At 51.0% G+C, this 24,061-nt stretch overlaps 2 long non-coding RNA genes across 9 annotated transcripts; both read right to left on the bottom strand.

Moving 5' to 3' along the window:
• Window positions 1–5,949: 5,949 nt before the first annotated feature.
• LOC120371588 lies at window positions 5,950–21,058 on the bottom strand. 8 transcript variants are annotated; one of them, XR_005584458.1, is made up of 11 exons: window positions 20,144–21,042; window positions 19,651–19,836; window positions 12,283–12,411; window positions 10,803–11,663; window positions 10,329–10,390; window positions 9,145–10,187; window positions 8,177–8,294; window positions 7,019–7,874; window positions 6,532–6,723; window positions 6,366–6,416; window positions 5,950–6,003 (listed from the first exon to the last, which is right to left on the bottom strand). It is a non-coding gene; the product is annotated as an uncharacterized LOC120371588 (long non-coding RNA). The 8 variants fall into 8 exon arrangements; XR_005584461.1 differs by lacking the exon at window positions 5,950–6,003 and having other exon boundaries at window positions 6,040–6,413; window positions 20,144–21,041; XR_005584460.1 differs by lacking the exons at window positions 5,950–6,003; window positions 6,366–6,416 and having other exon boundaries at window positions 6,423–6,723; window positions 10,803–10,963; window positions 11,308–11,663; window positions 20,144–21,041.
• On the bottom strand, window positions 13,093–14,963 carry LOC120371591. Its single transcript, XR_005584475.1, has 3 exons — window positions 14,167–14,963; window positions 13,457–13,588; window positions 13,093–13,148 (listed from the first exon to the last, which is right to left on the bottom strand). It is a non-coding gene; the product is annotated as an uncharacterized LOC120371591 (long non-coding RNA).
• Window positions 21,059–24,061: the final 3,003 nt, after the last annotated feature.

The raw sequence follows: 24,061 nt of genomic DNA, 5'->3' as shown, positions 1-24,061 counted from the left end.
TTCTAGGGTGCATTTCATCAGACCCTGCTGACTTGAAGACATCTAACCTAAGTCATTTTTAACTTGTTCTTTCCCTATTTTAACCTCTGACCCTACCTCATTTTCATTGGCTCTCATAATGACAGCTACTCAGGAACCTTTTCTTACAAACCCAGCCCCAGCTAACGGGATGTCCCTACCTGATGGAGCAGAACCCTCAGCAAAAGAGATATTTATCTCAGTGATAGTAGCGGCTGTTCTGCTCCCAGATGGACGGCTGCTGCCTGGCACCAACAACGCTCGCCGTCTTGTCACTCTCACTCGTTTTCCATCACGAGGGCTGTAGACTCTCACACAGGAAGTCTTTTTCCTTCGCACTAAAACCAGGGGATAAAACAAGTAAGTTACCAGCTCAGTTGGCAATGTCTCGTAGGCTCTTCTTTTCGCCTCTCCTGCACAGCGGGGCTCCACCCTCAACCCTCTTCCCATTACACCTTTAGGACTACAAGTAGAAAGCACACCTTGCAACTACACCCGACAGAGTCATTGTGTACAGCAGACTCTGGCCCCTCCCCAGCCTTAATCCCACAGAGCCCCGTACCCAACAAGGAACCACATGGTCTGTGAAGAAAACTACAGCAAGTACAGATGAGGAATTGAAAGCACTGACCGCTTACTCACTGCCATTTAAGCGGGAGGCAGAAAGCTGGGAACTATTCATGTCTCCTTAGAAGGCTGTCCAGGCTTCTCAGGTCCACTTCTGCCATATTTTCTCGACTGGTGAGGGCTCCTGGATGATTCCTCTGCAAACTAATAAAGCCAAGCAAGAACTATCACTACACAGAGCTCTATTGCTGTGTTTAATCTTACCCTCATCCCTGCCTCCCTCTGCAGTCCCATCTACATCTGCCCCACTCGATGAACAGAGACTGAGTCAACGCCAACAAACACCGCTCTACTCCACTATCCACTACCCTGCAGGATTTTTGTCCCCTCCTACTTCTCCACAGCTCCCAATACACAGCTTTTGGGGCTGCACACCTAGCACGCCTGCCCGTGTCCTAGGAAGGGAGACAGCACAAGGAGAGGAAAGGAGAGAGAGAGAGTCCATGGGGCTGATCAATGGACACGTTCAGTAGGCAATTTGGGGTCCGTGCATCAGTGGCTTAGTTGTATGATATCTGGGGGTGGGGGCTGCACTGTGAGGTAGAGAGGTTTAGGATTCCCAAGCTGTACTGAGGGAATGTGGGATGCATAAGCCTTGGAGAGCAAGGGCAGGGTGGAGGGGGTTGAAAGGCCCTAGTGTAGCTGGGAAGGGTAACAGGAATTGGAGAGGGAAGCCTGGCTGGCTGTGGGTGGCATGGGGAAATGCGGTGCTGGGGAAGTGGGGCCCAGCAAAGGAGAAATAGGTTGGAGCCAATTGGGGTTGAGGTGTAGGGATTGGGTGTCATGGAGGATGTTGGGGTGCCCTGAGATGGGGAACAGATGGGGTTGATTGGAGGGCCACGTGCAGGGGGCAGATTGGGGTGGGGTAAGCGGAGTGCTGGCAAGTGTGGGGATGCCGGAGCAGGCTGGAGGAGGTTGAATGGGTCCCGGTGGGGGGCAGGCTGGAATGCACTGAAGGAGATGCTGGGTGCATTACCTTGAGTGGCCACCTGGTGTCACTAAGTATTTTCGTCCCAGAGCAAGAGTGAAACCGGGTGGCCAATCCAGATAACCCACAAACCATTTCCCCTCATCAAGGGACAGTGACAACGAGGAGCCACTCGGGGTGAATGCACAAAGTATTTCCCTCATGGAGCAGCAGTGTCAGTGGGTGGCCTCTTGGGAGAATGCAGAGAGCATTTATCTCATGGAGCAAGACACACACCAGGTGGGCCAGGGCTGGCTCCAGACCCCAGCGCACCAAGCGCATGGTTGGGGTGGCATGCCGCGGGGGGCGCTCTGCCTGTCACTGGGAGGACAGCAGGCGACTCCGGTGGACCTCCCGCAGGCGTGCCTGCAGATGCTCCATCGGAGACGTGGGACCAGTGACCGCCAGTGTGCCCCCCGCGGCATGCCACCATGCTTGGGGCAGCTAAATTGTTAGAGCCGCCCCTGGGGTGGGCACTCTGACTACTGGACAAAGCATTTCCTTCATGGAGCAACTGTGCATCACCCTGCGTGGCCACACAGTGTCACTGTAGCTCCATGAGCGAAATGCTCTGTGCATTACCCTGCGTGGCCACACGGTGTCACTGTAGCTCCACGCAGGAACTGCTCTGTGCAATACCCTGCGTGGCCACACGGTGTCACTTTAGCTCCACGCAGGAACTGCTCTGTGCATTACCCTGCGTGGCCACACGGTGTCACTGTAGCTCCACACAGGAACTGCTCTGTGCATTACCCTGCGTGGCCACACGGTGTCACTGTAGCTCCACACAGGAACTGCTCTGTGCATTACCCTGCATGGCCACACGGTGTCACTGTTGCTCCACACAGGAAAAGCTCTGTGCATTACCCCACATAGCCACACGGTGTCACTAGTCACTAGTTATTTCCCTCATGGAGCCACAGAGACACTAGGTCAGGGGTCAGCAACCTCCCGTGCCAAAGACGTCACGGGAGCCGATTTTCAATGGCACGCGGCTGCCTGCCGGGACTCCAGGGTGCCATTAAAAATCCTGCCAGCGCGGCAAGCCGCAGGGTCCGCGCTCCCGGGCTGGAGCACGGGGCCGAGCGCAGCAAGGCGCCGGCCCCTCCCCCGCCTTCTCCCCTCCCCCGGATCCCTCCCCCGCACGCAGAGCTCTGGAGCCAGGGCTGTGCGCTCCCGCGGGGCAGCATAGGCTGGCTCTGCTTGGAGGCTCATGGTAAGGGGATCTGGGGCCTGGCCGGTTGGGTAAGGGCGGGGCAGTCATGGGACGTGGGGGGGCAGTCATGGGACAGGGAGCAGGGTTGGTTGGATAGGGGTGGGGTCTCGGGGAGTGGCTAGGGGCGAGGGGTCTCTCGAGGCGGCAGACAGGGAATAGGGGGGTGGATGGTGCATGGGAATTCTGGGGTCTGTCAGGGGGTGGGGGCTGGATAGGGGTCAGGGGACAGTTAGGGTGGGGTTTCTCTGGAGGAGGTGGTCAGGGGACAAGGAGCTGGGGGGGTTGGATATGTCAGGAGGCAGGGGTGTGGAGGGGGTTGTGGCAGGCAGGGAGCAGCGGGGGGTTGTACCGGTCAGGATTTCTGGGGGTCCTGTCAGGGGTGGGGAGTGGTTGGATGGGGCGTGGGAGTCCGGGGGGTCTGTCTCGGAGTGTGGATAAGGGTTGGGGAAGTCAGGGGACAGGTAGGGGGTAGGCTCCTACGGGGGAAGTCAGGGAACAAGAACAGGGAGGCTTAGATAGGGGATAGGGTTCTGGGGGGCAGTTAGGGGCAGGGGTCCCAGAAGGGGGGGGCAGGGGACAAAGAGCAGAGGGGGGTTGGCGGTTCAGAGGGGGGCAGTCACCCAGCCCTCTGCCCTGTGCCCTGAGCCCTGACCCCCCCCCCCCACACACACACACACACACCCAGGCCCCTGCCCTGAGCCCTGTACCTCCCTCATACACACCCAGCCCTCTGTTGACTGCTTCACCACCCCCCCGACCCCAGCCCTGACTCTGGCACCCCCCTCACATGGCCCCAGTCCTCTGCCCTGACTCTTGCACCCCTGCACATCCCCACCCCCACCCTGAGCACCAAACGGGAGCTCCTGCACCCCTCACACCAAATGGGAGCCGCCCAGGTAAGTGCCCCCACACCCAGACCGCCTCCCCCAACCCTGAGCCCCCTCCCTCATTCTAGCTCCTGGCCAGACCCTTCACCCCCAGCCCTGTGCTCGGTCCACTCCCACCCTCAGCTCAGTGCAGAGAGAGGAAGAGAATGGGCCAGAACCAGGGAGAAGGTAGCTACCCGCTGTATGTGGGCAGGGCCCCGCACAGCCTGCTGGCAGCCTAGTGGAACAGAACCCCAGACCAGCAGCGGGTTGAGCAGGCCAGCGGTGTAAGATCAACATTTTAATTTAATTTTAAATGAAGCTACTTAAACATTTTGAAAACCTTGTTTATTTTACAATACAACACTAGTTTCTATGTCTATATATTATAGAACTAAAGAGACCTTCTGAAAAACATTAAGGTTTCGCGTGCCAGTAATACATTTTAGAGTGAATAAATGAAGACTCGGCACACCACTTGCGAAAGGTTGCCGACCCCTGATATAGACAATAACGCTATTTCACTCCAGTGTCTTCCTAAATGTTAATAGTGCTTTTTTGATCTTTGAATCACAGCTATAGCAATAGACAAGACCTGAGCTAACATTTACCCTTCTATCTCTAACAATGAAGGCTGCATTTCAAACCTCTATTCCTTTACATATCTTCCTAACCAGTCTTTAAAGTTCGGCCATGGGTCAAGGTCAGTTTGTGAGTTAATTAACTCTTGCTGGCCTCGTCACCTTACAATGAGATATTACATTACACGCAGATCACCACAAGGTCTCTGTGGCTTTGAGCTCCTTAGGACCTAGTCTTTAAAATGCTTTTTGCCACTGACCAATCCCTGTGAGAAGGGTGCAGGTCTCCCCTTTCTAGCTCCTCTTGGGCCACTGGCACTTGCTGGGCAATGAGACCACGCTCTCCTGAGGGAACGGAGGTCTCTCCTTTACGGCGCTTTTCTCTCTGCCCCATTCGAACGCCCCTGGCTTAAGGACCAGCCTGTAAGGAAGGTTTGGGTCTCCTTTGCCAAGCAAATTAAACCACAGGTCACTTTGACACGCCCGGCAAAATGACTGCCCTGTAACCAGGCTGTAAGGTCTTATCCCTCACATGCCTAAACTAGGGGAGCCTTTTTGTGCCTGTGGCTGAGCGACACCCCACCCCTTGAGAAGGCTTGAGCTTCCCTTTCTCTTAGTGACAGGAAATTCCCCCACAATTATTTCTACTGGACTTTGAGATTTGAAGTGAAATCTTACTTGCGACCTATCCAGGTCAGATGCAACATGGTGTGGCGAAGGGGCAGCTGTAAGGGGATGGTGGAGGCCATGGAAAATTCGCCCCTTTTCTCAAAAAAGCCAAGAAATGGCCCAACCATGCAAATGTCACACAGTCTGGAAATGAACAGGTGAGGTGGGGGGCTCCTTTCAGACCCTCACTTCCACCTCATCCTTCCTCAAGTCCTTTTGCCCTGCCCAATTTACACCGCTCAACCAACCACAACTTTGACCCTGTGTTTTCTTGTGCACAAGAAAGACACTGCGCACTGATGAGTGTTCAACTGTAGACATTCGGACAGCTCCCTCAGCTGTGTCCAAATTCCAGGCCTTGTGTTTCTTTGGAGATAGACAGAGGAGATTCCTAGGGCTACGTCCGAAGGGATTGATGTGGCTATCCTTTCTGAAATGTGTTGATGTTCAGGTGTTGTAAGCACATGATGTGGTATTCAGAGCCAGCACGTAGGTGCACCTAACCCTACTAACGGGACTGCGTCACAAGGAAGAGGGGTCTTTTCTGGTAAAGGTTAGGGAGCACAAAGTTATTTTCTTGGTGAGGTAGGAAGGTAAGTCCGGAAGGGTGTCGCTGAGAGATGGAGGATTGATTGGAAAGGAGACACTCAGCAGGATCCCTCCCTTACCTGTTCATTTCCAGATCTTTTCACATTGGGGACTTCCCCCCGCCCCCTGCACACACCGAGTTTAAAGGAGGCGTATTTTACTAAAGAAAGGGTGACCGCCCTGTAATCAGGGTTCAGACCCCTTTTCTCCTGTCTACATTGGCCCTCTTAATGGCACCCAACATAGTCACTCCGCAGAGCAGATTCTGGCCCCTCCCCAGCCACAGAGCCCCGTACCCAAGGAGGAAGCACACGGCCTATGAAGAAAACTACAGCAAGTAGAGATGAGGAACAGCCAGTTATGCAGAAACCCGAGGACTATTCATGTCTCCTTAGAAGGATGTCCAGGCTTCTCAGATCCACTTCTGCATATTCTCCTCCGGCGAGGGCTCCTGGACGATTCCTCTCCAAACTAATAAAGCCAAGCAAGGACCATCACTAAACAGAGCTCTATGAATGTCCTCATCCCAGCCTCCCTCTCCCATTCCATCTCCATCCCCCGGACTCAATGAACAGAGACTGAGTCAACATCCACAGACACTGCTCCACTCTAGCGCCCACTATCCTGCATGATTTTCATCCCCTCTTACTTGTTCATAGCTCCCAAGACCAAGCCTGTGGGGATGCACACCTAGCACTCCTGCCCCTCTTCTGTGAAGGGAGATGGCACAAGGAGAGGCAAGGACAGAGACAGAGAGAGAAAGAGAGTGTTGGCCAACACACTAGAGAAAGAGAGAGAGAGACAGAAACACAGGAGAAAGGCAAGTAACTCACCATCTGGAGTCATCCTCCTGGATCCAACCTTCTCCTGCGGAGGACACACTGCTTGAGAACAGAGAAATGACAAGCCACTGAAAATGGGGACCTTGTCTCCCTTGTATCCCCAGCTAGTCAGGAAACTCTTCTGACAAACCAGCCCCAGCTAACAGGGTGTCTGTACCTGGAGTCAGATGGGCTGTTAACAGAACCCTCAGCAAAACAGACACTTATCTCACTGACAGTGGCATCTGCTTGGCTCCCAAATGAACGGCTCTTGCCTGGCATGAACAATGCTCACAGGCTCGCTGCTCTCACTCACTTTCCATTGCATGAGGGCAGTAGACTCTGACATGTGACTTATTTTTCCTTGGTACTAAACCCAGCAGAGGAGAGAAAAAAACAAACAAATTAGCATATCCATCTGCAATGTCACGTAGTCTCTTCATCTCACATATCCCACGGCTCCGCCATCAAACCATCTCCTATTACTACTTTACATCTGCAACTAGAAGGGATCCATTGTAACTGCACCCAAAACAGTCACTTTGCTCAGGAGACTCTTGTCCCTTCCCCAGCCTTAATACCACAGTGTCCTGTACCCAGCGAGGAAGCACAAGGCCTGTGAAGTAAACTACAGCGAGTACAGATAAGGAATTGAAAGCACTGACCTCTTACTCACAGCCAGTTGTTCATAAGGCAGAAACCTGAGGACTGTTCCTGTCTGGTTAGAACGATGTCCAAGCTGCTCAGATCCACCTCTACCAGTTTCTCCTCCGGCTTGAGCTCCTGGACAATTCCTCTGGAAGTGCACCTGCAAAAGCCAAGCATGCGCCATCTCTACACACAGCTCTAATGGTACTTGAAACGTTGCCCTCAATCCTGCCTCCCTCTTCCACCCCATCTACATCAGCCCCACTTGAACAGAGACCGATTCAACACTGACAGTCACTGCTGCACTCTCGCACCCACTACCCCGCATGGTTTTCGTCCCCTCCTACTACTCCAGGGCTTTCAAGACCTAACCTGTGGAGATGCACACCTCGCAGGCCTGCCTGTGTCCTAAGAAGGGAAATGGCACAAGGAAAGGAAAGGACAGATTAAGAGAGAGCGTTGGCCAACACACTAGAGAGACAGAGAGCGAGAAAATGAGAAACACGGGAGGAAGGCAAGCAACTTGTCACCTGGAGTCATCCTCCTGGATCTAACCTTCTCCTGCCGAGGACACACCGATCCTGGCCAGAGAAATCATCAGCCCCTGAAAATGGGGACCGTGTCTCCCTCAAAACCACAGCTAGTCAGGAACCTTTTCTTACAAACCCAGCCCCACCTAACGGGGTGTCTCTACCTGTAGCCAGGTGGGCCGTGAGCAGAACCCTCAGCAAAACAGATACTTATCTCAGTGATAGTAGCAGCTGTTCTGCTCCCAGATGGACGGCTCCTGCCTGGCACCAACAACGCTCGCAGTCTCGTCACTCGTCACATAAGGGCAGTAGACTTTGACATGTGACTTCTTTTTGCTTGGTACTAAAACCAGGGGATAAAACAAGTAAGCTACTGTCTCAGTCAGAAATGTCTCGTAGGCTCTTCTTTTCCCCTCTCACGCACAGCGGGGTTCCGCCCTCTACCCATTACACCTTTAGGACTAAAAGCACAAAGCACCTCTTACAACAACACCCAACAGAGTCACTCTGCACAGCAGACTCTGGCCCCTTCCCACCCTTAATCCCACAGAGCCCTGTACCCAACAAGAAACCACACCGTCTATGAAGAATACTACATTGAGTACAGATGACTCTGTGAGTTCAAAGCACTGAGCCCTTACTCACAGCCAGTTATGCAGAAACCTGAGGACTATTCTTGTTTCCTTAGAAGGATGTCCAGGCTGCTCAGGTCCACTCCTGACATTCTCATCTGGCTGGGGCTCCTGGACGATTCCTCTGCAAACTAATAAAGCCAAGCAAGAACTGTCACTACACAGAGCTCTATGAATGCCCTCATCCCTGCCTCCCTCTCCCATCTCATCTACATCAGCCCGACTCGATGAACAGAGACTGAGTCAACACTGACGGTCACCGCTCAACTCTAGCGCCCACTACCCTGCATGATTTTCATCCCCTCCTACTTCTTCATAGCTCCTGAGACCTAGCCTGTGGGGATGCACACCTAGCACTCCTGCCCGTGTCCTATGAAGGCAGACAGCACAAGGAGAGGCAAGGACAGAGACAGAGAGTGTTGGCCAACACATTAGAGAAGAGAGTAAGAGAGAGAGAGAGAGAGAGAGAAACACAGAGAAAGGCAAGAAACTGATATGTGCCGTGAGCAGAACCCTCAGCAAAACAGACATTTATCTCACTGACAGTGGCGTCTGCTCGACCCCCACATTGACGGCTGTTGCCTGGCATGAACAATTCTCACAGGCTCGCTGCTCTCACTCACTTTCCATCGCATGAGGGCAGTAGACTCTGATGTGTGACTGCTGGGTTTAGTACCAAGGAAGAAGTAAAAGGAGGAAAAAAATAAAATAAAATTACCATCTCCGTCTGCAATGTCACATAGTCTCTTCATTTCACATCTCCCGTATCCCACAGCTCTGCCCTCAACCCATCTCCCATTACTACTTTACAGCTGCAACTAGAAGGGACCCATTTTAACTGCACCCAAAATAGTCACTTTGCTCAGGAGACTCTTGTCCCTTCCCCAGCCTTAATCCCAAAGAGCCTCGTACCCAACGAGGAAGCACACGGCCTATGAAGGAAACAAGAGTGAGTACAGATAAGGAATTGAAAACACTGACTTCTTACTCATAGCCAGTTATCCAGAATGCAGAAAGCTGAGGACTGTTCATGTCTCCTTAGAAGGATGTCCAAGCAGTTCAGGTCCACTTCTGCCAGCTTCTTCTCCAGCTGAGACTCCTGGACAATTCCTCTGCAAACTAATAAAGGCAAGCAAGAACTATCACTACACCAGTGGTTCTCAACCTTTTGTACTGATGATCCCTTTTACATAGAAAGCTTCTGAGTGTGACCCTTCCCTTATAAATTAAAAACACTTTTTGTATATTCAACACCATTATAAATGCTGGAAGCAAAGTGATGTTTAGGATGGAGGATGACATTTCACAACCCCCCAAATAACAACCTTGCAGCCCCCTGACGGGACCTAAACCCCAGTTTGAGAACTCCTGCACTACATAGACCCCAATTAAGGCCCTCTTCCCTGCGTCGCTTTCAATCTGTCTTAGCCCCACAACACCAACAGTCACCGCTCCAGTCTCGCACCGACTGCCCTGCATGATTTTTGTCCCCTCCTACTTCTTTATGGCTCCCAAGACACAACCTGTGGGGGTGCACATCTAGCTCGCCTGCCGATATCCTAAGAAGGGAGACAGCACAAGGAAAGGCAAGGACAGATTGAGAAAGAGTGTTGGCCAACACACTAGAGAAGAGAGAGAGAAACACGAGAGAAAGGCAAGCAATTCACCACCTGGACCCATTCTCCTAGATGCAACCTTCTGCTGCGTAGGACACACTGCTCCTGGCCAGAAAACTGAGCAGCCCCTAAAAATGGGGATCTTCTCTCTCTCAAAACCACAGCTAGTCAGGAACCTTTTCTTACAAACAGCCTCAGCAAACGGGGCATCCCTTTCAGGAGCAAGGTGGGCTGTGAGCAGAGCAATCACCAAAACAGACACTTATCTCATTGACAGTGATGACTGTTCCATTCCCCGTTGGACGGCTTTTTCAAGGCATCAATAATTCTCGCAGTCCCATCACTCTCGCTCGCTTTCCATCGCATGAGGGCAGCAGACTCTGACTTGTCACTTCTTTTCCCTTGGTACTAAATCCAGCGGAAAAACAAGTCAGTCACCATCTCAATTGGCAATGTTGGGGAGCCGCTTCTTTTTGCCTCTCCCACGTGGTGGGGCTCTGCCCTGAACCCTCCTCCCATCACGCCTTTATGACTACAAGTAGAAAGTACCCCTTGCGACGACACCTGAAATAGTCACTCTGCACAGATGACTCTGGTCAGACACACCAAACCTGTGGGGAAAACACATAGAAATTGTGCTTCTTTTTGGCTTGTAACTTATTGCTTCTTGTAGCTTTTTGCTTCCAGCAAGCACGGACAAGGAGGAGCAAAGGGGATGGCTAGTTGAGGTGCACAGCGGGCCCACCACAGTCCCAGACTGCACGCCAGGGGAGATCTAGTCATTGAGTGTTGGGGTTCTTAGGGATTGGCTTGTTTTGGCCTTGTTTTCAAATGGGGTTATCTTGATTTTTGGCTTATTGTCAAAGTCGGGGTGCTTATTTCCCCATGAAAGTTAGCAATTGTGACTCTGGTCCCTTCCCCAGCCTTAATCCCAAAGAGCCCCACACCCAACAAGCAAGCAAACAAAGTGTGAAGAAAATCACAGCAAGTACAGATGAGGAATTCCAAGCACTGACCACTTACCCACAGCCAGTTATGCACGAGGCAGAAAGCCGAGGACTGTTTATGTCTCCTTAGAAGAATGTCCAGGCTCCTCAGGCCCACATCTGCCAATTTCCCCTCCGGCTGCTGCTCCTGGATAATTCCTCTACAAGTGCAGCAAATAAGCCAACCAAGAGCCCTCACTACAAAAAATTCAATTGGTGTGTGAAATCTTGCCCTCATCCCTGCCTCCCACATCAGCCCTACTAGAGCAGAGACTCAGTCAACACCCACAGTCACCGCTTCACTCTAGCGTCCACTGCCCTGCATCATTTCGGTCCCCTACTTGTTCATAGCTCACAAGACCTAGCCTGTGGGGATGCACACCTAACACACCTGCCCGTGTCCTATGATGGAAGACAGCACAAGAGGAGGCAAGGACAGAGAGAGAGTGAAAGACAGACAGACAGAGTGTGTGTTGGCCAACACATTAGAGGGGAGAGAGAGAGAGAGAGAGAAAAACGTTGGAGGGAGTCAAGAAACTCACCAGCTGGAGTCATCCCCCTGGATCTAATATGCTGCGGAGGACACACTGGTCCTGGCCAGAGACATGAGCAGCCCCTGAAAATGGGGACATCGTCTCCCTTGTAACCACAACTAGTCAGGAACCTTTTCTTACAAACCCAGCCCCAGCTAACGGGGTGTCCCTACCAGGAGCAAGATGGGCTTTGAGCAGAGCGATCACCAAAGAAGACACTTATCTCATTGAGAGTGGTGGCGGTTCCGCTCCCAGATGGACGCCTTCTGCGTCGCATCAACACCACTTGCAGACTCATCGCTCTTGCTCTCTTTCCATTGCACGAGGGCAGTAGACTCTGGCCTGTGACTTCTTTTCTCTTGCTACTAAACCCAGCACAAGGGAGAAAAACAAATCAGTTACCCTTTCAGTCAGCAACTTTGGGTAGGCGCTTATTTTCCCCACCCGCAAACAGTGGGGCTCCGCCCTCAACCCTATTCCCATTACACCGGTAGGACTGCAAGTAGAAAGCACCCCTTGCAACGACACCCGAAATAGTCACTTTGCACAGCAGACTCTGGTCACACACACCAAATCTCAAGGGGGAAAATAAAACATAGAAATTGGGCTTGTTTTTGACCTGTACCTTATTGCTCGTTGTAGCTTGCTGCTTCCGGCAAGCAGGGGCAAAGCGGGGGAGAGAGAGTCGGGGTGCACAGCGGACCCACCACAGTCCCAGACTGCACGCCAAGAGAGATCTAGTCATTGAGTGTTGGGGTTCTTAGGAATTGGCTTGTTTTGGCCTTATTTGAAATAGGATTCACGTGATTTTTGGAATACTGTGAATTCAGGGTTCTTATCTACCCAGTGAAAGTTGGCAAGTATGACTCTGGTCTCTTCCCCAGCCTTAATCCCACAGTGTCCCATACCAAACAAGGAAGGAAACGGCCTATGAAGAAAATTACAGTGAGTACAGATGAGGAATTCCAAGCACTCACTGCTTACTCACAGCCAGTTAGGCAGAAGGCAAAAACCTGAGGACTGTTGAGGTCTCCTTAGAAGGATTTCCAGGCTGCTCACGTCCACTTCTGCATATTCTCGTCGGCAAGGGCTCCTGGATGATTCCTCTGCAAACTAATGAAGTCAAGCAAATACAATCACTACACACAACACTGCTGGTGCATTTAATCTTGCCCTCATCCCTGCCTCCCTCTCCCATCCCATCTACATCCGCTCGGATGAACAGAGACTGAGTCAACATTCACAGACACCGCTCCACTCTAGCGCCCAATACCCTGCATGATTTTCATCCCCTCCTATTTGTTCATAGCTCCCGAGATCTAGCCTGTGGGGATGCACACCTAGCACTCCTATCTGTGTCCTATGAAGGGAGACAGCACAAGTAGAAGCAAGGACAGAGACAGAGTGAGAGACAGACAGACAGTGTGTGTTGGCCAACACATTAGAGGAGAGAGAGAGAGAGTGTAAAAAAAACACGGGAGGGAGTCAAGAAACTCACGAGCTGGAGTCATCCCCCTGGATCCAACCTTCTGCTGCAGAGGACACACCCCTCCTAGCCAGAGAAATGACCAGCCCCTGAAAATGGGGACCTTGTCTCCTTCATAACCACTAGTTAGGAACCTTTTCTTACAAACCCAGACCTTGCTAATGGGGCGTCCCTACCAGGAGCTGAGCCGTGAGCAGAGCAATCACCAAACCAGACACTTATCTCACTGACAGTGGCCTCTGCTCGGCTCCCAGATGGACGGCTCTTGCTTGGCATGAACAATGCTCACAGGCTCGCTGCTCTCACTCACTTTCCATCACGTGAGGGCAGTAGACTCTGACGTGTGACTTGTTTTTCCTTGGTACTAAACCCAGCAGAGGGGAGAAAAGCAAAAAAAGAAAATAGCATCTCCGTCTGCAATGTCGCGTAGTCTCTTCATTTTACAGCTCCTGTATCCCACGGTTCTGCACTCAACCCATCTCCCATCACTACTTTACACCTGCAACTAGAAGGGACCCATTGTAACTGCACCCAAAATAGTCACTTTGCTCAGGAGACTCTTGGCCCTTCCCCCACCTTAATGCCAAAGAGCCTCATGCCCAACGACACGGCATGTGAAGAAAAGTACAGCAAGAACAGATGAGGAATTCAAAGCACCGACTTCTTACTCACAGCCAGTTATGCGGGAAGCAGAAAGCCGAGGACTGTTCGTGTCTGCTTAGAAGGATGTTCAGGCTGCTCAGATGCACCTCTGCCAGTTTCTGCTCCAGCGAGGGCTCCTGGACAATTCCTCTGCAAGAGCAGCTGCAAAAGCCAAGCATGAGCCATCACAACACAAAGCTCTAATGGTGCTTGAAATCTTGCCCTCATCCTGCCTCCCTCTCCCATCCCATCTAGATCGGCCCCACTCGATGAACGGAGACCAAGTTAACACCAACAGTCACTGCTTCACTTTAGCGCCCACTGCCCCGCATGGTTTTCGTCCCCTCCTACTATTTCAGGGCTCCCAAGACCTAACCTATGGAGATGTGCACCTAGAACACCTGCCTGTGTCCTATGAAGGGAGACGGCACAAGGAAAGGTAAGGATAGAAAGAGGGTGTGCGTTAGCCAACATACTAGAGGACAGAGACAGAAACACAGGAGGAAGGCAAGCAACTCGCCACCTTGAGTCATCCTCCTAGATCTTTCTGCTGCGGAGGACACACCGCTACTGGCCAGAGAACTGAGCAGCCCCTGAAAATGGGGACCTTGTCTCTCTCAACCACAGCTACTCAAAAACATTTTCTTACAAACACAGCCCCAGCAAATGGGACGTCCCTACCAGGAGCAAGGTGGGCCATGAGCACAGCAATCACCAAAACAGACACTTATTTCACTGACAGTGGCAGCTGTTCTGATCCCGGTTGGACGGCTTTTGCGTGGCATCAATAACTCTCGCAGTCCCATCGCTCTCACTCGCTTTCCATCGCATGAGGACAGCAGACTCTGACACGAGATTTCTTTTCCCTTGGTAATAAAACCAGCAGAAGGGGAAAAAAAAAAGTTACCAACTCAGTGGGCAATGTCGCATTGGCTCTTCTTTTCGCCTCTCCAACACGGCGGGGCTCCGCCCTCACCACTCTTCCCATCACACCTTTAGCATTACAACCAAAAAGCAGCCCTTGCAACGGTACCCGACGGTCACTCGGCACAGCAGATGCTGGCCCCTCCCCAGCCTTAACACCACAGAGTCCTGTACCCAACGAGGAACCATACGGGCTGTGAATACAGTCAGTACAGATGAGGAATTCCAAGCACTGACAGCTTACATGAGAGGCAGAAAGCTGAGGACTGTTCATGTCTCCTTAGAATAAAGTCCAGGCAGCTCAGATCAACCTTTGCCAGTTTCTCCTCCGGTGAGGGCTCCTGGACGATTCCGCCGCAAACTAATAAAGCCAAGCAAGAACTATCACTATGCAGAGCTCTATTAACGCCCTCATCCCTGCGTCCGTCTCCCATCCCATCTACCTCAGGCTGACTCGATGAACAGAGTCTGGGTAAAAGCAGACAGTCACCGCTCCACTTTAGCGCTTACTGCCCCTCATGATTTTAATCCGCTCCTACTGCTTCATGGCTCCCAAGACCTAGCCTGGGGGGATGCACACTGAGCACCCCTGCCTGTGTCCTATGAAGGGAGATGGCACAAGGAAAGGTAAGGACAGAGAGAGACAGACAGAGTCAGAGAGATGGTGTGTGTTGGCCAACATATTAGAAAAGAGAGAAAAACATAGGAGGAAGGCAAGCAACTTGCCACCTGGGTGTCATCCTCCTGGATCTAACCTTCTGCTGCTCAAGACACAAAACTACTGGACATGAGCACCCCCTGAAAATGGGGACCTTGCCTCCCTCATAACCTGTGCTGTTCAGGAACTTGGTTTAAAAAAAAAAAAAGCCAGCCCCAGCTGATGCGGCGTCACTACCTGGAGCCAGATGGGCCGTGAGCAGAACCTTCAGCAAAACAGACACTTATCTCAGTGACAATAGCAGCTATTCCACTCCCAGATGGATGGCTTTTTCATGCCATCAATAATTCTCCAGGTCCAATCGCTCTTGATCACTTTCCATCGCATGAGGGCAGTAGACTCTGACATGTGACTTCTTTTTCCGTGGTACTAAACCCAGCAGAAGTGGAAAAACGAACAAGTTACCATCTCCGTCAGCAATGTCACGTAGTCTCTTAATTTCATATCTCCCGTATCCCACGGCTCCGCCTTCAACCCATCCTCCATTACTACTTTACACCTGCAACTAGAAGTCACTTTGCTCAGGAGACTCTTGTCCCTTCCCCAGCTAAGGCTCTTGGATGATTCCTCTGTAAACTAATAAAGCCAACCAAGAATGATCACTACAGAGCTCTATGAATGCCCTCATCCCTGCCTCCCTCTCCCATTCCATCTACATCAGCCCTACTTGATGAACAGAGATGCAGTTAACACCGATAGTAATCACTCCACTCTACTATCCACTACCCAGCATGATTCTCGTCCCCTCCTACTTCTTCATGGATCCAGGAGACCTAGCCTGTGGGGATGCATACTTAGCACCCCTGCCTGTGTGCTATGAAGGGAGACAGCAGAAGGCGAGGCAAGGACAGAGAGAGAGAGAGAGAGAGAGAGCGAGCGTGCGCGCGAGCTGGCCAACACTAGAGAAGAGAGAGAATGAGAATCATGGGAGGAAGGCAAGCAACTCACCACCTGGTGTCATCCTCCTGGATCCAATCTTCTGCTGAGGAGGGAACACAGCTACTGGACACAGAAATGAGGACCTTGTCTCCCTCATAACCAAAGCTAGTGAGGAACATTTTCTTATAAATCCAGCCCCAGCTGATGGGGTGTCCCTACCTGGAGCCAGGTGGGCCATGAGCAGAACCCTCAGCAAAACAGACACTTCTCAGTGACAGTGGCAGCTGTTCCGCTCCCAGATGGACGGCTCTTGCCTGGCATGAACAATGCTCGAGGTCTCGTCGCTCTCGCTCGCTTTCCATCGCATGAGGGCAGTAGACTGACTTCTTTTCACTTGGTACTAAACCCAGCATAAGGGGGGAAAAACAAGTAAGTTACCATCTCAGTAGGCAATGTCTCGTCGGCTCTTCTTTTCCCCTCTCCCACATGGTGGAGCTCCGCTCTCAAATCCCTTTCCATCACACCTTTAGCACTACAATGAAAAAGGAGACCGTTGCACCTACACTTAAAATAGTCACGTACCCAACAAGGAAGCACATGGTCTTATGACAGCAAGTACAGAGAAGGAATTCAAAGTACAGACCGCTTACTCACAGCCAGTTATGCAAGAGATAAAGCTGAGGACTGTTCGTGTCTGCTTAAAAGGATGTCCAAGCTGCTCAGGTCCACTTCTGCCTCTTCCTTCTCCAGATAGGGCTCCTGGACAATTCCTCTGCAAGAACAGCTGCAAAAAACAAGAATGAGCAATCACTACACAGAGCTCTAATGGTGCTTGAAATCTTGCCCTCAATCCTACCTCCCTCTTCCATTCCGTCTGCATTGGCCCCACTTGACGAACAGAGACCGAGTTAACAGCAACAGTCACCACTCCACTCTCACACCCACTTCCCTGCATTATTTTCGTCCTCTCCTACTTCGCCATGCTTCCCGAGACCTGGCCTCTGGGGATACACAGCTAGCTCACCTGCCTGTGTGAAATGAAGTGAAACAGCAGAAAAAGAGGCAAGGACAGATTGACAGAGTGCGTTGGCCAACACTAGAGAAGAGAGAGAGAGAGAGAGAGAAACACGGGAGGAAGACAAGTAACTCGCCACCTGGAACCTACCTTTTCCGCAGAGGACACATCGCTTGTCAGCAGAGAAATGAGCAGACCCTGAAAATGGGGACCCAGTCTCCCTCATAACCACAGCTAGCCATGAACATTTTGTTACAAACCCAAGCCCAACTTACAGGACATCCCTACCTGGAGCCAGGTGGGCCGTGAGCAGAGCTCTCACCAGAACAGACACTTATCTCCCTGACAGCAGTAGCTGCTCCGCTCCCAGATGTGCAGCTAATGCTTGATTTCGACAATGCTTGTGGTCTCATCGCTCTCGCTCGCTTTCCATCGCATGAGGACAGTAGACTCTGACCGTGACTTCTTTTTCCTTGGTACTAATCTCAGAGGGAGGGAAACAAAAAAAAATTAGCATCTCCAACTACAATGTCACGTAGTCTCTTCATTTCACATCTCCCGTATCCCAGCCCTCCGCCCTCAACCCATCTCCCTTTACTACTTTACAATTGCAACTGGAAGGCACCCACAAAAACATAAGAATGGCCAAATTGGCTCAGACCAAAGATCCATCCAGCCCAGTATCCTGGCCACTGCCAGGTGCCCCAGAGGGAATTAACCCAACGGGTAATGATCAACTGATCTCTCTCCTGCCATCCATCTCCACCCTCTGACAAACAGAGGCTAGGGACATCATTCCTTACCCATCCTGGCTAATAGCCATTAATGGACCTAACCTCCACAAATTTATCCAGTTCTCTTTTAAACCCTGTTATAGTCCTGGCCTTCACAACCTCCTCAGGCAAGGAGTTCCACAGGTTGACTGTGCGCTGCGTGAAGAAGAACTTCCTTTTATTTATTTTAAACCTGCTGCCCACTAATTTCATTTGGTGGCCCCTAGTTCTTATATTATAGGAAGTAAACATATTTTTCCTTATTCACTTTTTCCACACGTCTCGTGATTTTATATACCTCTGTCATATGCCCCCTTAATCTCCTCTTTTCCAAGCTGCAAAGTCCTAGCCTCTTTAATCTCTCTTCATATGGGATCCATTCTGAACCCCTAATCATTTTAGTTGCCCTTCTCTGAACCATTTCTAATGCCAGTATATCTTTTTTGAGATGAGGAGACCACATCTGTACCCAGTATTCAAGATGTGGGAGTACCATGGATTTATATAAGGACAGTAAGATATTCTCTGCCTTATTCTCTATTCCTCTTTTAATGATTCCAAACATCCTGTTTGCTTTTTTGACTGCCACTGCCGCTGCACACTGCGTGGACATCTTCGGAAAACTATCCATGATGACCCTAAGATCTCTTTCCTGATTAGTTGTAGCTAAATTAGCCCCCATCATATTGTATGTATAGTTGGGGTTGTTTTTTCCAGTGTGCATTACTTCACATTTATCCACATGAAATTTCATTTGCCATTTTGTTGCCCAATCACTTAGTTAAATCCAATGAACACTGTGAAGAACTTCAAAAAGTTCCCACGAACTATCTTGAGCAGTTTAGTATCATCTGCAATGTTTGCCACCTCACCTTTCTCCAGATTATTTATGAATAAATTGAATAGGATCGGTCCTAGCATTGACCCTTGGGGAACACAACTAGTTACCTCTCTCCATTCTGAAAGTTTACCATTAATTCCTACCCTTTGTTCCCTGTCTTTTAACCAGTTCTCAGTCCAGGAAAGGATCTTCCCTCTTTTCCAATGATAACTTTATTTACATAAGAGCCTTTGGTGAAGGACCTTATCAAAGGCTTTCTGGAAATCTAAGTACACTTTGTCCCAAAATAGTCACTTTGTTCAGGAGATTCTTGTCCCTTCCCCAGCCTTAATCCCAGAGTCTCGTAACAAACGAGGAAGCACACGGCCTGTGAAGAAAACTACAGCAAGTAGAGGTGAGGAATTGAAAGTGCTCATCTCTTACTCACAGGCAGCTATGCAAAAGGCAGAAAGATGAGGAATATTCATGTCTCCTTAGAAGGATGTCCAGGCTGCTGAGGTCCACTTCTGCATATTCTCGTCCGGTGAGGGCTCCTGGATGATTCCTCTGCAAATTAATAAAGTCAAGTAAGTACCATCACTACACAGAGCTCTATTAGTGCATTTAATCTTGCCCTCATCTCTGCCTCCCTCTCCCATCCCATCTACATCAGCCCCACTTGATGAACAGTAACCAAGTCTACACTCCACTCTAGTGCCCACTACCCTGAATGATTTTCATCCCCTCTTACTTGTTCATAGCTCCCGAAACCTAGCTTGTGGGGATGCACACGTAGCACACCCGCCCGTGTGCTATGAGGGGAGACAGCACAAGGAGAGGCAAGGACATAGACAGAGAGAAAGAGTGTTGGCCAACACACTAGAGAAGAGACAGAGAGAGAGAGAAAGAGCAAGGCAAGAAACTCACCCGCTGGATTCATCCCCCCTGGATCCAACCTTCTGCTGCAGAGGACACACTGCATGTGAACAGACCAATAACCAACCCCTGAAAATGGGGACCTTGTCTCCCTCATAAGAGCAGCTAGTCAGGAATCTTTTCTTACAAACCCAGACCCAGCTAATGGGGCATCCCTACCTGGAGCCAGGTGGGCCATGAGCAGATCCCTCACCAAACCAGACATTTATCTCACTGACAGCGGTGACTGCTCCGCTCCCAGATGTACAGCTAATGCCTGATTTCGACAATGATCGCGGTCTCGTCGGTCTCGCTTTCCTTCGCATGAGGACAGTAGACTGATACGTGACTTCTTTTCCCTTGGTACTAAACCCCGCACAAGGAGAAAAACAAGCAAGTTACCATCTCAGTAGGCAAATGTCACATTGGCTCTTTTCACCTCTCCCACACGGGGGAGCTCCGCCCTCAACACTCTTCCCATTACACCTTTAGCAATACAACCAAAAAGCAGCCCTTGCAACAGCACCCGACAGTCACTCTGCGTAGCAGACTCTGGCCCCTCCCCAGCCTTAATACCACAGAGCCCCGCACCCAACAAGGAGACACACGGCCTGTGAAGAATACTACACCGAGTATAGATGAGGTATTCCACTGGCACCGACCGCTTACTCACAGCCAGTTATGCAGGAGGCAGAAAGCTGAGGACTGTTCACGTCTGCTTAGAAGGATGTACAGGTCCACTTTTGAGAGTCTCTCCTCCAGACAGCGCTCCTGGACAATTCCTCTGCAGTGCAGTTGCAAAAGCCAAGGGTGAGTCAGCATTACACAAAGCTCTGAAGGTATGTGAAATCTTGCCGTAATCTCTGCCTCCCTCTCTCATTTGGTCTACATCAGCCCCAGGCGATGATTAAAGACCAAGTCAACACCGACAGACATTGCTCCACTGTGGCACCCACTAATATGCATGATTTTCATACCCTCCTAAGTCTTCATGGGTCCCAAAGACAGACTGTGTGGATGCACACCTAGCACCCTTTTCCCGCATCCTACGTAGGGAGACGGCACCAGGAAAGGCAAGGAAGGGAGAATGAAAGAGCGAGAGTGTTGGCCAACACAATAGAGAAGACAGAGAAACGTGGGAGGAAGGCAAATAACTCGACACCTGGAGTCATCCTCTAGATGCTACCTTCTGCTGCTTAGGACACACTGCTCCTGACCAAAGGAATCATCAGCCCCTGAAATTGGGAACCTTGTCTCTCTTACAACCACAGCTAGTCAGGAACCTTTTCTTACAAACCCAGCCCTAGCTAACGGGGCATCCCTACCAGCATCAACGTGGGCCATGAGCAGAGCCCTCACCAAAACAGATACTTATCTCACTGACAGTGATGGCTCTTCTGCTGCCAGATAGACGGCTTTTGTGTGGCATCAACCAAGCTCATGGTCTCATCGCTCTCGCTCGCTTTCCATCACATAAGGGCAGTAGACTGGCACATGACGACTTTTCCTTTGGTACCAAATCCAGAAGAGGAGGGAAAAACAAAAACAAAAATAGCATCTCCATCTGCACTGTCATGTAGTCTCTTCATTTCCCAGCTCCCGTATCCCAGGGCTTCACCCTCAACCCATCTCCCATTACTGCTTTACAACTGCAAGTCGAAGATACCCATTGTAACGGCACCCAAAATAGTCACTCCCTCAGGAGACTCTGGCCACTCCCTAACCTTAATCCCACAGAGCCTTGTACCCAACGAGGAAGCACACAGCCTGTGAATAAAAGTACAGCGAGTACAGATGAGGAATTCCAAGCACTCACCGCTTACTCACAGCCATTTATACAGGAGGCAGAAAGCTGAGGACTGTTCATGTCTCCTTAGAAGGATGTCCAAGCTGCTCAGATCCACTTCTGCCAGTTTCTCCTTGGGCTGGGGCTCCTGGACAATTCCTCTGCAAGCGCAGCTGCAAAAGCCAAGCATGAGCCATAACTACACACAGCTCTATTGGTGCTTGAAATCTTGGCCTCATCCCTGCCTCCCTCTTCCATCCCATCTACATCGGCCCCACTCGACGAACAGAGACCGAGTTAACACCAACAATCACCGCTCCACTTTAGCGCCTACTGCCCAACATGGTTTTCGTCCCCTCCTACTACTCCAGGGCTTCCAAGACCTAACCTGTGGGGATGCACACCTAGCACACCTGCCCATGTCCTAAGAAGGGAGACAGCATAAGGAAAGGCAAGAATAGAGAGAGGGTGTGTGTTGGCCAACATACTAGAGAGAGAGAGAGAGAGAGAAAAAAACACAGGAGGAAGGCAAGCAACTCTCCACCTGCAGCCATTCTCCTGGATCTAACCTTCTGCTGCAGAGGACACACTGCTCCTGGCCAGAGAGCTGAGAGCCCCTGAAAATGGGGACCTTGTCTCCCTCATAACTACTAGTCGGGAACCTTTTCTTACAAACCCAGCCCCAGCTAATGGAGCATCGCTACCAGAAGCAAGGGGGCCATGAGCAGAGCAATCACCAAAACAGGCACTTATCATTGAGAGTAGCAGCTATTCCACTCCCAGTTGGACGGTTTTTCCGTAGCATCAATAGTTCTTGCGGTCCGATCACTTTTGCTCACTTTCCAACGTATGAAGGGAGTAGACTCTGACGCCTGATTTCTTTTCCCTTGGTACTAAAGCCAGCACAAGGGGAAAAAATAAGTTACCATCTAAGTGGGCAACGTCGCGTTAGCTCTTCTTTTCACCTCTCCCTCACGGCGGCGCTCCGCTCTCAACACTCTTCCCATGACACCTTTAGCATTTCAGCCAAAAAGCAGCCCTTGCCACAGCACCCGACAGTCACTCTGAACAGCAGACTCTGGCCACTCTCCAGCCTTAATACCACAGAGTCCTGTACCCAACGAGGAAGCACACGGCCTGTGAACAATACTAGAGCAAGTAAAGATGAGAAATTAAAAGTCTAAGTTTTAAACAAACAATTTAATACTGTAACCAGTAATGACGATTGTGAAGCTTGGTTGAGGTGGTGCAGTCAGAGGGTGGGATATTTCCCAGGGAATGCCTTACTGCTAAATGATGAACTAGCACTCAGCTGAGCCCTCAAGGGTTAACGCATTGTTGTTAATGTAACCTCACACTCTACAAGGCAGCACGAATGGAGGGAGGGAGGGGAGACAGCATGGCAGAGAGAGACAGAGACACACCCTGTGGGTGGGGGAGGGGAGAGCGAGAGATGCACATTGCCCCTTCAAGTGCGCTGACACCACTTTAAGGACATTGCCTTTTTAAGTAGGTCAGGAAGTTGAGACAGCAGCTGCAGGCAGCAGACTCTCTCCACCCTGAGCCCTGTCCTGTCCCCACCCTGCTCTAGATGGAGAAGGGATAAGTGGGGGGCAGGAATAGGGGGAGGGGGACACCCTGACATTAGCCCCCCTTTCCCCTGCACAGCAAGCAGGAGGCTCCGGGGAGCAACTCCAACGCAGAGGGCAGGAGCAGCACATGGCGGTGGGGGAGGGACAGCTGAACTGCCAGCAACTGATAGCCTGCTGGGTGGCTGCCGCACAGGGAACTTAGTGGGGCGGGGAGCTGATGCGGGGCTGCCGGTCCACCCTGGTTCCAAGCCCCCACCAGCGAGCTGAAACGGGCTGCTCTTCCTACAAGGATTGGATAAACCAGGCATCTGCCAAGCAACGTTATAAGGGAGCATTGCGCAATGTTAAACGAGCATGTTCCCTAATTGATCAGCAACGTAACAACGTTAATCAGGGCGACTTTAAGTGAGGAGTTCAGTGCTTTGAATACAGTATCGCTTACTCACAGCCAGTTATGTGCAAGGTAGAAAGCTGAGGACTGTTAATCTCCGCTTAGAAGAATGCCCAAGCTGCTCAGGTCCACGTCTGCCACCTTCTCCTTCGGCTGCTGCTCCTCCATGCTTCCTCTAGAAGCGCAGCTGCAAAAGCCAAGCATGAGACATCACTACATACAGCTCTATTGCTGCGTGAAATCCACTCAATGAATACAGACCGAGTACACACTGACAGTCACCGTTCCACTCTTGCACCCACTGTCCAGCATGATTTTCATCCCCTCCTACTTCTTCATGGCTCCTGAGACCTAGCCTGCGGGGATGCACAGCTAGCACCACTGCCCGTGTCCCTATAAAGGGAAACGGCACAAGGAGAGGCAAGGACAGAGAGAGACAGAGACAGGGAGAGAGTGTTGGCCAACACATTAGAAGAGAAAGAGAAAAACACAGGAGGAAGGCAAGCAACTCACCAGCTGGAGTCATCCTCCTGGATCCAACCTTCTGCTGCAGAGAACTCGCCGCTCCTGGCCAGAGAACTGAGCAGCCTCTGAAAATGGGGACCTTGTGCCCTTCGTAACTACAGCTAGTCAAGAACATTTTCTTACAAACCCAGCCCCAGCTAATGTGGCGTCCCTACCAGGAGCAGGGAGGGCCGTGAGCAGAGCAATCTCCAAAACAGACACTTATCTCATTGAGAGTGGCAGCTGTTCCGCTCCCAGTTGGACGGCTTTTGCGTGGCATCAACAATACTCGCAGTGTCATCGCTCTCCTTCGCTTTC

This window comes from Mauremys reevesii, linkage group 9, assembly GCF_016161935.1.
Source record: "Mauremys reevesii isolate NIE-2019 linkage group 9, ASM1616193v1, whole genome shotgun sequence".
Classification (NCBI taxonomy): Eukaryota; Metazoa; Chordata; order Testudines; family Geoemydidae; genus Mauremys; species Mauremys reevesii.
This window is presented reverse-complemented; position numbering and strand designations above follow the sequence as displayed.